The 18815-nt window shown below is 35.2% G+C and overlaps 1 long non-coding RNA gene across 1 annotated transcript in view; it reads left to right on the top strand.

Moving 5' to 3' along the window:
- LOC123643293 overlaps positions 1-17406 on the top strand; it is a 65095-nt gene extending 47689 nt beyond the window's left edge. The window contains exons 2-3 of the long non-coding RNA XR_006736746.1: positions 16463-16618; positions 17122-17406. This is a non-coding gene — a long non-coding RNA (uncharacterized LOC123643293). The remainder of the gene's footprint in view (positions 1-16462; positions 16619-17121) is intronic.
- Positions 17407-18815: the final 1409 nt, after the last annotated feature.

Below are 18815 nucleotides of genomic sequence, written 5' to 3'. Positions count from 1 at the left end.
TGACGCCAATTGAAAAAAAGATATTTGCAAAATACATATTTAGTGATGGACTTGCATTCAGAACTCTGGCATGTAAGAACTACTGTAACTCAGTAATAGTAATAAAAATAAAACATCCAAATAAAAAACAGGCAAATGATTTGAACAGTTCACCAAGGAAGAGATATACATGGGAAATACACAATAAACAGATGTTCAACATCATCAGTCAATAGGCAAATGCAAAATAAAACCACAATGAGATGCCACTGTATGCCTATTAGGAAGGTTTAAAGTTAAAAAAAAAAATGGCACCAAGTGTTCACAAGGATGTGAAGCAATTAGAACTCTAATCCATTGCTGGTGGGAACATAAAATGTGTTCACTCTGGATTTTCTTATAAAGCTTTTGCATTTTCTTATAAAATTAAACCTGTAGTTGTTATTTAACTTAGCAATCCCACTCCAAGGTATGTACCCAAGACAAATAAAAACATATGTCTCTACAAAACTCTATGTGAATATATATAGGAGCTTGATTCATAACTCTTCTAAACTGTAAACTACTTAAATGTCCATCAACAGAGGAAAATATAAATAAACTGTGGTACATCCATATGATGAAATATTATTGCACAGGAAAAAAGGGAACAAACTACTGATCCATGCAGAAACATGGATGAATTTCAAAACCATTATGTCAAGTGAACAAATCCAGATACAAGAGCAAACATACTATATTATTTCATTTACGTGATATTCAGAAAAGGGAAAACTATTGTGACATATCATTGCAATGGATGCTTGAGGTTGGGAATAGAGGAAGAGATTGATTATGAAGGGGCCACAAAGGAACTTATGGGGTAATGGAAATATTGTATAATTTTATTCTGTTGGTAGGCATGTAACTATAGCTCATAAAAGTATGCACCTAAAAACCTGATGTTAAAAAATACAATACTGTTAGAAAAATTTAAAACTACAAAAAACTAAGTAAATTTAAGACACTGTCCTATACAATATTATCTCTTCTCTTTCCTCTATTCCTTGAAATTCAGATGGAAATGAACTGCCAGTTTCTTAATAAGAGACAACTTTAATATATCTTTCTGATCGAGGTATTGACACAAAGGGAAATCCATATTTTCCATTTAAAGTTTTTGGAGGGCAATTGCATTGGTTTCTGGAATACTTACAGACCTAGAAGTATAGCTGTGTGCATTTCAGGTAAAAATAAACATCTATACTCTGAGCTGCTGCATGGTTGGGCCACCCACAAAATGAGAGATAAGGGCTCTCCAACAGCAAAGATAAGCTTGAACTTGACTTTTCCAGTAGGCTAATTTCTGTATATGGTTTGCAGCCTACTTACATGAAAATAAAGAGCTTAGCAACAAATAAAAGCAGCAGCATCTATCATCTTTATATAAAATACATAAAACACTCAGCAAGAATACCTGGAGTTCTTGAAGCAAAAGCTAATCAATAATAGAAATTTAGTTTTTTCAATTGTCAGTGTCCATATGTCCTTAAAATTGCATCTGTTTGATTCATTCTGCCAACTTCTCACTTTCTTTGCAGCCATTGATTTGAAAAGGGGTAGCAGCAAGAGGCAGAATAGAAAATAACTTGAATTTTTGCAAGGGATGATTGAAAGTATTCATTAAATGGGACCCCATGATTCAGTTTTTTCCACTGGAGTATACCTGTTAGGGTTAGTAAAAGAGGATCATTAAAACCATTTCTGGCCAAGATGGGAAATTACAAAAATCCCACATTTTGAATCTATAGACTCTTAATAATAAACGAGGCATTATCTCATTTATTTCTCACAACTCTGCATGGTAGGTTTTTATGCCTATTTTACAGATGAGGAAATGAAGACTTTGAAAGGATTATATGACTTGATTATAGTCACAGAGTTAATATATAATAGCTGAGTCCTCAGTCCATGCTTTTCCAATGACAACATGCATCGGTCCCTTCCTATTAGTTGGCTATGTTGCCTTTGACCTTTTGGTGACATGTTTTGCTCCATTGGCTTTGGTGACTGCTGGCACACCATCCCAGTTTCCAATCACTTTATGTTTGCAATTCTGCAATGACATCTTAGTTCATTTGCTTTCTTGAAGTGTTTCTTCATTTTAATCTATTCTACCTACTCGTACTGTTACACTAATAATTCTAAAACATTCATTCCGTTGTGACATTTCTGATCTCAAAATCTATCCTTTCTCCCCTGCTGCCTTATTTCCTACCTTTTCTTCTCAGGTTTAAAGACCTTATATAGTCTGCTTACATTTTATTCATCCTTGTATATCACAGATTCCCTCAAAGCACCCTTCACTGTGGTCCAGTTAATCTCTCACTCCCCAACAAGCTCTATTTTGTGCTTTAATTCTTGTTCTTCATGCTTTGCCTGTGTCTTACTTTATGTTTCCTCTTTCTGCCTCTCTAAATCCTATCCATCTCTCAAGGCCTACTTAAAATATCTCCTCTTTCAGTACATTTGCCTTCTCCCACTGATACTGACTCTTTTCTTTATGACCTCTGGATGCATTTAGCATTTGTTTTGGGAATGGAGAGTTAGTTTTTTCAAAAGATTTTAATGGCATTAAATTAGGTAAAAGGCCAAATTATTTCTAAGCGTTGCCCCAAACAATTACTATTGCAGATGCATCTTCTGGACCTGCAAAGTGTTTTTGGTGCATGGAAAATTCGATATCCAAGTGTGTTCTAAATGAAGAATTGCATTATCAGTCCTTGGAACTGGAAAGCTATTATATATCCTTTGTTTATTTTTTAATCAGTTTTTGTTTGGTAAACTCTTTAGACCTTATACTCATGCAAAGAGTGCCTACAGTTACTAGCATTTTGTAGAATATGATTGGCACAGAAGTAGGCAAGAGTCCGTGGCCTTTTGTTCCTGTATCATTGTTTTTAAAGTCCTTAACTATTTCCTAATCATATGAGTTATTGTATCAGGACAGGTACATTTAAAATCATTCAGAAGCTAGAGAAAGAATTTAACTTTGATTATAAATCCAAAGTTCAAGTCATTTCTCTTATACTAATTATTTCTAAGAGCAAGTTAACTCATGAGAAAAGTCGAGTCTTTATATTATGACACTTTTACTATGATTCTTCTCCTACATCTCTTGTATTCCCAGGATTTCCCAGTGCTTAAGGACACTATGCATGTGGTCCATGGTTGTTCCCAGGCATCTTTCTTGAAGGAGGGTAATACTGATACTAGTTTTGAGGAATGCATACACAAAAGGCTCTAATAATAAAAAGTTTATTAATCCAAAAGGAAGATGTGCCAACATACCCACATTTGAAGCTCATTAAGTGTCTTTAGTTATTTTACAAATGGCTTGTTTTCAATAAAATCCTAAATGCTTTCTATTTCAAGTATTTCCCCTCCCTTAATTATTTTAAATGATGTCAAGGAAATTTCATCCATATGTACTTGCTTCTAATATATTTATTGAGTCAATTATTATTTTTAAGATTGATAATATTGTCCCCCTTCAAAAGCAGGGCCCCGGGTATACTTTTAAATGTATTTTCCCCTTTTAAATAAGAAATTAATTTTTATTCAGGGTAATCTCTCTTAGAACCAAAATTTGGGTTATAGTCAAAACTAGCACTTCTGAATTAGCTTTGAATTTCTTCTTCATACCTCTCTGTCCCTTTATGTTACTTCTACCTGGAGATACATGAGATATAAAACTAGAAACATTTTCAGATTAGGAATGGCCTTATGTAATCTAATCCTGGTGATTTACTCTCCCACTGAACAGTTACAAGGTCATTTACAACTGGAATAAATATTCCTTCTAATATGCTCCTTACCATTGAATCCTTATTCCTCTATGTTTAAGTTCCTGAAAATTCCTATGCATAATTAGGCAAATATATAGAATACATGAGAAACATGTGAGTGAAGATAAATAAATAAAGTTGGTACTCTAGACTTAAAACTCTAAAGTATTCTTCTATTTAAACAGTTATGTCATATTTATTATGTGTTTATTGTGTGAAACGCAAAAGGAAGAGGATTTTACTATGAAATACACTTATTTTAAAATTATAAATTTACTTTACTTAAATATATTAAAGGAGAAAAAGTAATGGTTCATGTCCATGTGAGATAAGGCTTAGCTATCCACTTAAATTATTCTAGGTGAATAAAATAATCTTATCTTTTTCATCTCCTAAATAAATTACTGAAAATACATTTTTTTCTTTGGACATTCATTCTAATGTAATGAAAGGCCTGAAGTTATATGTGTGTGGTTTTTGCGTTTCAAGATTGTGGAATTTGTCACACTTGGCCAAAATTTGTTCTTCAAGCCCAAAATTATCTCAGAAGACAACTGAAAGCTGACTAGTGGCCTGTAGGGGAACCTGCCGAGTACTTTTCTGGGAAAGAAAGAGTCCCAAACCATTTTGCCATGGATGAAAGAGCTGCCAAGTGACCTGATATAATGTATGGGGAATTAAAGAATACCTAAAGGTGCTAAATATAATGATGGATCAGTCAAGGTATATCTGATTTTTAAATTACAGCTTAATTTCTATCTGCTCTAAGGAAGAGGACTGCATAAAGATTTTTGTTGTGCCTTGGAATGCAAATATTCAAAACATGTTCTAAATATTTATACACAAACTTTAATAGCCTTGGAGTCATTATAACCTACTAGGTAAATAGCATTATTTAAAATATCCGATTTTTATTTTAAAGGCAGATTCTAATAGTCCAGAATAAAATATATAAGTATATTTTAAGTATAATCAGTTGCATCAATAATGTGTTCTAAAGTCTTTGATGAGTAGTTGCATAATCTGTGTTTCAAAACGTCCACAAATAAGTATTTACACATCTTTAGAACCTCTACAGTCTATCATGCATCTCCTTTACACTTCTAGAAGGAATTTCTTCCATTAAAAAAAAACTGTTATAAAAGGAAATTAACAACTTTTAAATAATACTCTTAGAGAAAATCTCCAAAGCTGGGAAACTCAAAGTGAAGGCTAACACTTAATTCCTCACTTTTTCTGCTTATTCCTACGTGTTGCAGGGATCTCAGATCAGTATGGTACAAGCCATATGTGCTGTAATAACGAGATACAATGGAACAAGTTGTGCATAGAGTGTCAGCTTGCCATCACCCCCACACCCCCAAGCTCTTCCCTCTCCCATGTTTAGTGCAAACACAGAAGAAAAGCACTTTTGAAGTGTATGCTTATTGCACTTTTTGGTGCATTACGATTCCAGTTGCCTTGGTTATAGTATGAGATGACTTAAAATCTGTTGTCTAGAAAATAAAATGCAACTCATTCATCTGAGGAGTTAGCATGTGATTGCATTACCTGGTTAAGCATGTTCAGCTGAATTATTAATTTTCTGTCTTGTTAAGTATTGGATTCATGGCTGGAAGTGAAAATGCATGCAATGTAAAAATATGCTGGAAAACAGTTGTAAAACCATCATTAGGTCTCGGTATTGCATGACTTCTTGTGAGACGGAGTGACACGTTTCTTAAAACAGGATCAGCTGTCATTTTCACAGGTTCATCCAAATAGTTGATATTGCAAATTATATATTCTAAAAATTTAGGTGCCAAAAGGTTCATGTAAGATAATTTATATACAACAAATACTGGGAGGATCAGAGGAAGTGGAACCTAATATCTTGGAGAATTTAGTCAGTATTATCATGAACTGTTGGTTAGGGTTGAAGAAACCTTTTTGGACACTTAAAGAGTTAAGCAACCATTAGAATTTATTTTATATCAAAAAGTCATGGCTTCTGTTTAATAGTATTTATGCAGCTTTACTGTATGGTAGCTATGCCATAAAAAGTGACAGAAGGTCTATAAACGTGAGTGTACAAGGAAGGAATAATTATTATTTATGGTGGTTTATTTTGCTGATACATTCTATATTGTTATAATATGTTTTGCAAGTACATTTTATAGGTTATTTTGGAATAATGTACATGAAAACATTTATTAGAGACATGTAAAACAGTCATGATAAATTCATTTTCTCTTTGTAGAAGATGTATTATTAAAGTGTGTGTAGTCCTACTTTCTATACCAGGAATAGAATTTCTATTTTAATATTGTAAAAAGTTAAACCTCTTTTTTGTTGTTGTTGTTTAATCTGAGCAAGAAGTTAGGTATTTTGAGAGATCACTGTAGTAAGAAAAAAAATTCAAGGCAACTGACTACTTTAGCTTTCTGGACACACTGCATTCTAAATTAATACTTTCGCAGTACCAAAGAATGAAGTTCCACTTACTGATGATGAGCCACAATGCAATCAAATTATTGGAAATGTTTGTTAATAAACTTGTTGTTAAAGGTCAGCAATTTCCCCCAAGAGCATTAAATGTATAAAGTTCGGCACTATTGGATTGGAAAAAAGTTAGGAATACTCTTCCACCTTACAGATAAAAATAATAAAAACAAACTTGAGCAGGTTGCCATATTCTAATGATAGTCATTGCACAAATCACCTTCCTCTCTCTGAATCTCCACATTCTCACAAGAAGGGGACAGGAATATTTGCTTTTAGGGCTATGATGAGGATTGCACTAACACTTTGTTGATGTGTCAAATAAAGCTCACTGAGTATGAGCTGACGTCATCATTGTCATCAGTGTCATTATTGTCCCCATCTTCATTTTAATTGTTACCAACACCATCAGCCTCACTGTTTATGAGCCTCAGGTTTTGTGGTCACTTAAGTAGTGTTCTTTGACTGATCCGTATTTTTAATGAGCACTTACCTTCATTTAGCAAGAATTTCCAGAATGCCATTCATTCATTCATTCTGCTAGTATTGAATGTCACCTGTAATGTGCTGAAGCAGGGAACACCGTGGTGAGTGAAATAGCCCCATCAGTCCTGTCACAGAGCTTGCTGCCTACGTACATCTGATGATCACACACTTGACTTTCATATTACAACCGTGATAAGTGCCACAAATTAGAGGTACAGGGATGTTATGAGATCACATTATGGGCAATTTGGCCTCATCAGGGAATTCTCGAAGGCTTCTGTGAAGAAGTGACGTTAGAGGTGAGGAAGGATTGACTGGGGCAGGAGAGGAAAAGTATTCAGTAGAGGGAACATCGTGAGTCGGGAGGGAAGGCGGCATGTTCGAGGAGCAGACAGTAGGCGAGGGTGCCTGCAGGAGATATGCTAATGAGTGTGGAGAGGAGTAGAAGCCTGAGGAGCCTTGTTGTTTATCTAAGAGCTGTGGGAAACTACTAAAGTGTTTTATGCACTGGGTGATAGAAGTAAATTCATTTATTTATGTATTTGTTTTCTTGTTTATTTATTTACTTGCTTTACTGTGGCTTCAGTGGAGCTTTAGTTTGGATGGGGCAAGCATAGAAGTGGAAAGCTCAATGATGAGACTGTTTTAATGGTCCAGACAAGATATAATGGCAGCGTGAATGAGGGTAGTGGCATTAAAATGAACTGGAGTGGATGAATTCAATTAAAAAAACCAGAGAAATATCTTATAGAGGCTTCTGATGTATTGGTTCTATACAGAGGAATTTGCAAAGAGAACTGTTAAAGATAGCTCCTAGGTTTCTGGCTTGCACAATTGGATTGATGTGGTGCCATCAGGAAACATTGGGAGAAAACCAAATTTAGGATAGAGAACTATTATGAGATCAGTTCTCAATATCTTAAATATGTAATTCTGTGAGACAGCCAAGTGAACATGTCAAGGCAGTTGGTGACCTGAAATGGGAGGTTTGCAATACAGAGTAGAGTTTGTGATTTATGTCTGTAAAAGTTGCATGAGCTTAAAAGAGATTGCCTAGGAAGAGAATATGTAGTGAAAAGAGAAGACAAATTCACACTAACACTAATGCCCAAGGAGTAGAGGACAGGCCTGCAAAGAAGATTGGCCAGAGTAGAAGGGAGACCAAGAAAGTGACATGTTATGGAGACAAGGGAAGTCAGTGTAACTAGTGGTCTATGCCTTTTTAGAAGTCAAGTAGGACAAGGACTAAAAATATGTCTGTTGGATTTAGTGTCATTTTTATCATGGGTAACCTCAGTGGAAGCTGCTTCTACCTGTGTGTTTGTGTGTGTATGTGGGGAAGAGGGCTGCAAAGAATAGACTGGGCTGGGTTGATGGCCAAGGGGAAGGTGAGAAAAAAGAAATAACTATTTCATATGGCTATTAAAGATTTGTGGGGCTGCTTCAAGGTGTATATTGTTTTGTTTCTTTACTATGAAGATTAAAAAAAAAAATCTCAGATTTAGAATTTGATGAGCTTTTCCCCCTCTTTTTAAGGATATTCCCATAGTGAAGGCCACGGTGAGATAATAATTTGGCAGAACTTTAATTTTTTTATTTGGATCATATCTGATAATAGACATGTCTCTAGGATTGCCTCTGAACTCATCATGTGCAGACTGCATTTTTTTCTTCCATATGAATAGCCATTCCCAATTTGTGATTAGATCAACTATATTTCATTGTAATTAACTATTCCATTTATGAGTCTATCTGGTCATTTTTATAATAGGGGACATAACCTATATACCTTGGTGACTCACAGTATTAGCACAGTAGTCAAGGCATAAGCCCAGGGTAATGACTTAGAATTGGTCAAATCAACTGCAGTACCTTTATTGGGCTTTTTCTGTCAGATCCACACAAGAGACTTTCTCACACTTTGATATATTTCTTATAGTGCAAAACAAACAAACAAAAATTACAGAAACACCTGAAGTGAATGAGGAATGTTTCTTAAAACTTCTATAAAGTATTCTTTTTTCAAATGTGGGGTTTTTTTAAATTGAGATTTTTATATTTTAAAGTTTATAAAGCATTTCTTCCCTTAAATTGAGTCATTGTTTTTCAAGAGAAAATTGATTTAAAAATAGTTTTCTTCCTTGACTAAATAGAAACGTTGGTTATATAAACAGTTCAGATTCTTGTTTAGAAATAATTATTTTTCTGCTTTTGGTTCTACCAGGCCTACCAGATGAATAAAATACAAACACAATGGTTTATTGTTGTTCAAACTTCTCTGGTGCTCAGAGCAAACAGCATGGCAGAGTTTAAACTTCTCTTAAGAAGAGAACTCAATTTTGAATGGGCTTTCCAGCTCCTTCCCCTCCCCTGGCAGCACCTAGTCATGCTGTTGCAATCTCCAGCACTGTGAAATCAGCAGGGATGACTGTAGCTAACTGTTATGCCTTCCTGTTCTGTAGTTTGACGTCAATGAATGGGTTATACCGTCAGTTCTAATGGCTTTGGAAGAGTGAGGCAAGCTCCTGGTCCCCTGATGAAGCGTTATGTTATATTACAGATCTCACTGTATGAAACAAATAGCTTGACCTCTACTTCAAACCATGGCAGTGCATGCTTGCAAAATTCCAGCAAGAGACAAAAGTGTCTCATGTATTGTGGCAAATTTCCCGTAACATCCTGCAAATGGCAACCGAGTTCTTGGGAAAAGTAGGAGGAAATGATTTTCCTGCATTGGGATGGCTCGTGTGGGAAGGCTAATCCACAGGTTCCCACCAGAATGGAGAAATACATCTGGTACATTTTTGAAGCACATCATGGAATAGTTATTTTGTATCTCAATTTTACACATTGGGGGAAGTATTTGGAATAAATGAATTTCTAATAGATGACTCCAGATTATGCATTTATACATTGCACCTTTTTGCTGTTTAGAAAGTTGCTTCCCCCAAGAATGGATGTAGTCTCTGCAATACATACATATGGCCATTTATCCAAACTGTAGGTTCTTAAAGCAATTAGCATTGACATCACAAGTAGATGGCAAACAAGTACTAAATGCATCAGCTTTTAAAAGGGCGTTCCCCAACAAATTAATTGGTGAAAATATTAGTATAAATTAAAACATGTGGAGATTTAGTATGTTTACACTTTCTTCCAAGGCAATGAGAGAATAAAATATGCTAGCCAACAAATAAATTTTCTGTGGTTCACTTCTCTTATCCTTCCATTTACTTTTGCCATATAAGGTGAGGATTAGTTTTCTAACAGTAGTTTTATTTCTACACCTCTGTAAGAACTTTATCATTCACCAAGTAGAATAATTTTGATAAGCAATCATTTATCCTTCTCGTGCTTTTTCCTTCTTAACAAGGGCAACTGCTCTCTACTGAACATTTTACCCTCCCAAGCTGAATTTGACATAATTACCGCACTGGAGCTAAGATTCATAATCTGATTGCCAATGTCAGTGGAAATAAAGGCTTTCGTGAACAACAAAACCTGTTAAGTATACTCAAGGCTAAGCATCAATCCCACTCATGAGTAATTAAAATATCAATTTATGATGCATTTGTCTTTTACTGGTAAATCTGGCAATCCTATGGATTTTTTTCTTCAGACATAGATGCTTGAAGGAGAACAAATTCCAAGGACAGTCGTATAGATTCAAACTTTGGGTTAGAATTAAATTCCACAAATAATGTTCTGGAGTGCCTACTATGTGTGAGACAGTCTAAATTAAACTGAACTTTTTTCTTTTTTTAATATTTAAGATTCTCTTAGCCCTATGTAAAAAGGAATCTTTGCAACTTACACTGGCTGAATTTTTTGCTTGTATCTGAGGGTGTTTCAAGGTTGATCCTTAAAGAGGAGAAAAAAAAAGCTCCAATGTTTTGTATGTTCCTTGTGTCCTAGGCTTTGTACTTGTAACTGTCTACTTATATTGCCCATTTATTCCCTACACCAACCCTATGAGGAGGTATTGTTATCTTCACTTTAAACAAGAGGCTCATATATATGGAATGACTTGTCCAAGGCCACAGTCATTCAACAGCAGAACCAGGTACACAGGAGAATGCAGACAGAGACGTACAACGCCTGCTTAGGAAGGAAATAGACTATACATCAAAGAGTTTCAGGACCTTGCCACATTGTATTAGTAAGAGTCCCTGTAGCTTATATAAGTAGCTTCTAAGAGTATTAAACCAAGGAGGAAAAATATAAGATTAGATTAGGCCAAATTTATCTATATATTGCCTTTACTTGGGTTTTGAGATGTATTGTGTCACCCATTTGGGAATAATGTAAATGTGGTGAATTGAAGACTAGACTCAACAGTGCTCTGGAGTCAATGAGGAAGAAATATTGGGGCCTCCCTGGAATATTGTAGTGCAAGAAGTCCGAACGCTCAGGGAAGTGTGAATGTGAGGATGAATCCATTATATACAATTCATTTAGCCCCCCACTAAACAAACCCCCAAGAAGAGACTTCCTTCACCAGAGAATTCAGAAATATATTGGTAAGGGAAAACACCAGCAACTGTAGAGGCTGTTCTCTGCAGACTGGAGATGCTAGTAGGAGATAATGCATTGGCATTGAACTCTTGGATTTCAACAGAATAATGGGATCACAGAGTGGTAGAGGCCACATGTCACTGCTTAACCAGCAGAAACAGGATGAGTGCAATTATCTTAATAAGTTGCAAGGATAGAGTGATAATCAGAGTGTTTGACCCACAGGGACTTGTGGCAATGACTCATTGATCATGAAGTCCCTAGGGATGAAAATAGATGTGTAGTTTACAAAGGTGTTGCTTCTTATATGTGGGAAAAGTCTGTCTGGTGGGCAGAAATTTAACTCAAGTTGCCAAGGTGAGCATTCATGACTTTATATTCAATTCTGAGACCTTATCCAGCTCACAGACCCAGAGTCGCTTGACTGAGGGTGGAGGAGTAGATCCTTTGAGGAAGTAACCTGGGATGCTGACATAAGGATATATTGTGAATCTGCTCCTGTATTTTTTTTGATTCTGTGAGGTGGAACTGCTATGTTACAAGAAGTGGCATATGCTTAAAAGTTGCAACAAATATATGGTGCTGTCTGTCCCATAGTGAAAATGCACACTTCCAGAACCAAGAAGTATAAATGAGAGTCACTTCTCTATTACCCTAATAAAGCCACTTGAGAAATTTTTGTCAATGTTCCGTGAATTTAGGCTTGGTGGCATTGAAAACCCTAATCCTCACGAAAGGAATGCTTTCACCAGGGACCACAGCCACGGTTCCGTTAAATAAGAAATTGAGATTTCTCACTGGCATTTTGGCAAAGAATGTGGTCACTGTACTGTCATGGAGGATTTGTCCTGTTTACCAGGGGAAATTGGATTGGTGCTCTGTAAGGGGGTGGAGGGAAAGCATCATGTCTACAACTTAGATGATTCACTGGGATACCTACTGATCCTTCCATATCCAATAATAATGGTCAATGGGAAATTGTGGCAATTCAGTAAAGAAAGCAATACTGGCTGGGTGTGGTGGCTCACGTCTGTAATCCTAGCACTCTGGGAGGCCAAGGTGGGAGGACCACTTGAGGTCAGGAGTTTGAGAGCAGCCTCAGCAAAAGTGAGACCCCATCTCTACTAAAAATGGAAAGAAATTATCCAGGCGTGGTGGTGCATGCCTATAGTCCTAGCTACTGGGGAGGGTAAGGCAGGAGGATCGCTTAAGCCCAGGAGTGTGAGGTTGCTGTGAGCTAGGCTGATGCCATGGCACCCTAGCCTGGGCAACAGAGTGAGACTCTGTCTCTAACAAAAAAAAAAAAAAAAAAAAAAAAAAAAACAGAAAGAAAAGAAAAGAAAAGGAAGAAAGCAACACTAAAAACATAGATCTTGGTGGAATGCAGGTTTGGGTCCTCTATCTATCAAGAAAATTTTGAAGCAGCTCAGGTGCTGGCGGAAGGTAAAGAACAATGGTAGCAAATGAAGGAAGCGGTGATTGTCAAATTTGTCACAAGGCTATAGTAGCAGATATATTTTATGTTAGTTATTACTTTGTCCTCAACTTTTCCTGACTCTCCTGCTAGCTCATATTCTTATATCTTTTAAGTTTCAGGTTTTTATTGGGCATATGGCTGAGTTGACATAATTCTGTGATAAGGTGATAGCAGGTGGAACTATGTTGATATGTATTCTTCATTTCAACAAAGGATGAGAATGGATGGCCAAGGGCAAACAAGAGGACCTTACTGGTTATTCTCTGTCCCTCTACATTCAATCTGGACCTTTTTTCACCCTCCTTTGTGCCCCAGAAGGCTAGACTCAATGGGTTCCATCAGCCAGCTCTCTTGCCATCTGACTTCTGGTTGGGTTCAGCTAATGTATGGCCAGGAGGAGAAAGGCCAGGGAAATATTTATTTATCTGGGTCCTTCTTTGCTTGCTAATGAGGATGTATTTCTCTACACAGTGTGATATAGAAGGAGGACTTCTCTAAAAGCAATGGTTCTTTTGGAATTCCAGTAATTGCTTCTTCCTGTAGACCATTCAGGTTGAGAGTTTTGGACTGCTGTGGCTCTAGGAGTGTCTCTCTAGCCTTTATGGGTTTCCCTCAATGTTGCTCACATATTTGTAAATAATTTCTCTTAAACTCTCTTCAGTTACTCTTTGTGATATAACTGACCCACAAAACTGGAATTAATCTTATTTAAACTTTTGAGAAATTATCTGGTAAAGGGTATACATAGTAAAATTCTCCAAATATGCTCATGATAGGAAACTTTTAAGCAGCTGTGATAGGCTAAATAATGCCCGCCTCCCCAGATATCCACATCCTAATTACTGGAACCTGTGAGTATGTTACATTACATGGCAAAGGCAGATGACTAAGTTAAGGATCTTGAGATAGGAAGATTATCTTGGACTATCTAGGTGGATCCAATGTAATCACAAGGGTTCTTGTAAGAAGGAGGCAGCAGGGCAGAGAAGATGAGGCTGTGGAAGCAGAAACTGGAGTGACGCACTTTGAAGATGGAGGGATGGTCCATGGGTCAAGGAATGCAGGCAGCCTCTTGAGGCTAGAAAAGGCAAGAAAATGGATTTTTTTTTTTTCCTGGAGCCTTGAGCAGGAACCAACTAGCCTAGATGACACTTTAATTTTAGCCCAGAAAGACTGATTTTGGATTTATGACCTCCATAACTTTAAGATAATAAATTGTTGTTATTTGAAGCCATTAAGTTTGTAATAATTTGTTACAGCAGCAATAGGAAACTCACACAGTGGCAAAATGCAAAGCTATAAAGAAAAATGGGTGAGAAATCTTGTTTGGCTGTGTAAGCTAGCAGGAAAGTGATCGATTAATGTCACTGTGGACAAGTACAAGGGCATATATATATCATTTAAAACTAAAAAATTTCTACTTTAAAAGATGAAGTTTGGGCATTCAGTTACAATTAAGGATAGGAATTTGAGAATTGCTATATTGACACTTCTCTGAAAGACAAGATGTAACCTGCCTGTGCTTTAAAAAGGTAACAACAAAAGGCTAGGCCAATTCAAAGTCAAAATATAGACTGATTATTTTCATCAAGTTGCTGAATTTATGAAGGAGATGGTAGATGACTATTCCAAGAAAATGAAAAGATTTACACAATATTAACTGGAATGGTAAAGGTAAAAAGCGGATTTGGCTAAATTATTAAAAAATAATAATTTATCAAATTCCAGTGAATGAAAGCCAGGTAGCAATATTTGAAGCTTAGTTGAGACAAGGCAGTGTGAAGCAGTATAACTTTTTAAAGAACATAGTAAATTTAAGATACATCTCAACTATTAGTAAGACTGAAAAACAAGCACAAAAAGGCTAAGATCTTTTAAAGATGATAAAAAGTAGTGACCTTCTGAAAGAAGCAGGAGTTTGGTTGTGTGTATATATATCCCCCAGTTTTTTAAAGCTTTTATCAGCAAAATCAATATAGAAGCTCAACATTTAAACTGTATAGTCAGGCTTATAATAAAATGCAGTAGTCCCCAAATCTATCACTCCTTGCTCTCAAAGACAGAGACACTATCTTTGCATTATTCCACCTTTTGAATCTTAGGGAAAGTATTTACATATTCTAAATAATACGGTTATCTTGCTATTTCTTCCCTATTAACTTTCTGATGAAATACACCAGGATTTAGAGCATTTATTTGTTGTTTTTCTCTGCTCCCTCCTAATACAATTATATTTGCAATTCTGCTTCTGCTCATTTCTGGACTTTCAGAGAGCATATTAAACCTTGATATTGTGTTGCATCATTAATAGACGGTATTTCTTGCTTTTATTTTGTAAGACATAGGACTCTACCCTTTTCCTTTCCTTCCTTTTTACTTCTTCTACCTCCTATTCTATGTCAGTTGTACCTTCACTTAAAAATTATTTATTTATATTAGTGTAGACTTATGGATTCTTAATTTGTTTCATGAGCTATAATCCACTATTGTCATTATTTTGATGCTAAAATTTGCACAATGGGAGCCCCTTGATCTGTGTCCTTTTCATACTTTCTCATCATTCTTCGAGGACTTATCTTATACTTATCTTATACTATTTCTGATGCAGCATGGAATTAACCTTGTATCCTGGAGAATGACATTTGGAAATCAAGTTCAGGGTGCTAAGGCTGCTCGTTGTTACCAGCGTGTTATAGTTACTAGGTCCTCTCAGACATAATATCCAAGAAATTTATCTATCTATTTATCATCTAGGTATCTTACCTATATCCTTATATATATGTACATATATGTGCATATAATTATGTTTATCTTTATATCTCTACATAAAAATATAATTAAATTTATATTATATAGTGTGTAGTTGTAAATATATACATACATTATATATATATTTTTAAAACTGTGACTTGTAGTACTGATACCTATAATTCCAACTGAACATCATAGATGCTACCTTCATTTTATTTTTGTAGTTTATAACATTTGTTTTCTATTCCATAACCGTCGTTGTCCTCTGTGATTTGTAACTATGTTGATTTTAAAACTTGAAAAACAATGAACATATTTTAGATTATTATGTGGCTTAATTATCCAATGTAGAACCACATAGTGTGTGTTAGGATCACGTTTACTCTTGTACATTTACAGTCCAGTATAGCTACCTCTTTACTACTCAAAGAAGAATGTTTCCAGGGATAATCTAAAAGAATTTTCTCTTTTATACCCTCCACCAAGTGACTTTCTTAAATCTCTAGGTTTCCCCCAGCATCAGTGATAGTAATGATGACCTGCTCCGTCTTCTCACTCTGGTTCCCCTCTGAGAATCTACTTTATTGAGCCTTTGACTTTCCCAATGCAGTTTGACCTGGGAGTACCTGTCAAAACTCATCCAAATTAAATTCACTCTTTCCTGAATCTTTCAGGTTATTTTTTCTTTGATTTTGCTATATGTACACCCTAAAAATGGTCTATAAATTTTCTGAATGTTTGAATGTTTAGAAAATGTTTTTATTCTGTCCTAAAATAAACTGAGCTATTTTGGATGGATATAAAAAATTAGATGAAAAATAATCTTCCATTGCCTTTTAGCAACTTGTGTTGACAATGAAAAAAATCATATCCTTATTTCTTTTTAAGTAACTCTGTGGACACATTTAGGATTTAGGATCTAATCTTTTTTTTTTTTTTTTTTTAGAAATGAGGGTCTTGCATATTTCCCAGATCGTCCTAAACTCCTGGATGCACGCGATCCTCCTGCCTCAGCCTCTGGAGTAGCTGGGACTAGAGGCTCACAACACTGTTCTCAACTAGGATCTAATCTTTATTCTTAGTGTTCTAATTTTTAATCCTGGTGAGTCTAGGTGGGATTATGTTTCATTCATTATGCTGGCTTGGCCCTTTCAGTCTGAAAACTTGTTACTTAACAGTTCTGAGATGTTATTTTCTATTATTTCTTTAATAATTTCCTTCTCTCCCTTCTATTTTCTTTTGACCTATGTTAATTAGATGTTGGAATTCCTGGATCAGTTCTTTATATCTAAAAATTTTCCTCTCTTAGATTAAATATGAGAATAAATTATTTTTGGTTTAAATTCCTTTATTTTTCTGCTAAAACTTTTATGAACATTTTTATTCTGACAAGTTTTTAAAAATTATTTTAAAGAGCCCTGTCTCATTCCTTACTTATTCCCTTTTTATATTATCCCTTTTTTCAGAAAAAAAAAGATAAACCAAGGGTCTCCTAGGTTATTAATTAGGGTTCTAACACACCTAGTAGAATTGCTTTCATTCTCCCCAAAGAGATCATTCACTCTCTCTTGAGAACTGTTTTTCTCTGTTTGTCGTTTTGCCCAGGGGATGAAAATGCCTGCTGCTGGAAGTTGTGCATGCAGTTTGAAGAGGAAAGTCATTCTTCTGTGTCCTCTATCTTCCCACTATCCTCTGCTGCTTACCCTCCATCCAATCTGCAGCTTCTGAGTACAGACTTGTTGGAATTCTGCCTTGAAGAATGATTTCCTTCTACACTGTAGTCCCTTTTGTGTGTATTCTAGGATGTGGCTCTTGTCCATATGACTTGTCCCCTATTCTATTTGTAGTTGCAGGTATATATACTGCATTTCATCCATATTTAAATGCACATTTTCCTCACTTTTTGACATCTCTTAAATCAGAATATGTCTTATAACTGATAATGTTTTAGAATAGATTAAACATTTATATTATTATTATTTTTTAAATGAGGTCTGAAGTAAATCAGTAACTAACTCACATGCTCTGCCTACCATCTTGAATAAAGTTCCTTTGGTTCTAGTTTTGAAGTTCCTAGCAAAAAGGGTAGCTCTGTATGTCACTAATAGAGATTAGAACGAAGTCACTATACTTGGAACTACTGTCATAACTAAAGTCTAACACAGCTTAGTATGTTTAGCACTTTATATGTTTTCATTTATGAAGAAGTTAAATACAAGATACTATAGTAGAATAAGCACAATATATAGGAAGTCTTCAAACAGAAACGATGAGAAAAAATTTAAATGAATGAGTTGAAGTAAAAACAGTTATTTTTCCTCCTTGGTAGTAAGTTGGCATTTTATATGATGGAAAAGAAAAATTCTTGCGAAGTGTCAGTCTGGGTTCTATGGGATGTCAGTTCTTACAGTTGCTCTCTGTCCATATCTATCTATATACTGTTTACCTATCTATCTCTTTATCTCCAACTCTATCTATATATAATTTCCTTTGTTGAATACATTTAAGAAACATGGCATGTGTTTCTTTCAGAGAGTAATAAAATTCACTAGCAAGTTAAAGACTCTGAAAAGTTCTGCAATAAAGCAATCTATTAAACATTGCTTAACCCAGTGTATCCCAACGTTTTGATTATAAAATTCTTCTTTTTGGCAAAATATATAAATATACAACATATATTTAATTGGAATATGTTATAATGGCACAATTGAATTTATGTTTCAAGAAACATCCTTAGATAATACTGGTCTAATGGAATAAATAAATATTTGGTTTCTAGGCATGATCCCAGCATAAAAAAGTCAGGCTTTTGTCATCAATCCATATTTTGTTTTTGTTTCCTCATCTGTTAATTGGAGTATATTCTGCAAACCCTGTTCAAAATCTCTTTCACTTTCTATTCTCCATCTTCTCTTATGTCACTGTTAGAGCTGTTTCCAGAATTATTTATGTTCTTTGGTATTTTTTTGATATATTTTCCCTACTAAAAATATTTCTTTAGATTTTTCCAGTGAATTCATCAAACATTTCCATTTTATCTTGCTTAAAGCATACTATATTTTTGAAAATACATTAATATACTAGTTAGCACATTAAATAAAGCAGTTGGTAGTGTTTCTTTGATTAATTTGTTGTTTTCTGTTGAAAAAGAGAAAATGGGCAAAACAATGTAAGAAGATATGCAATTACATGACCCTTGTCCTTTTGCTGTCTCAAGCAGAGAAAAGTATTCATTTTGTTGCATTTTATTTTCTGTAAAGGTATTAGGCCTTTGCCTCAAAGGTGTAACATCAGAGTAA

Source organism: Lemur catta, chromosome 8 (genome assembly GCF_020740605.2).
Source record: "Lemur catta isolate mLemCat1 chromosome 8, mLemCat1.pri, whole genome shotgun sequence".
In the NCBI taxonomy this organism is placed as follows: Eukaryota; Metazoa; Chordata; class Mammalia; order Primates; family Lemuridae; genus Lemur; species Lemur catta.
This window is presented reverse-complemented; position numbering and strand designations above follow the sequence as displayed.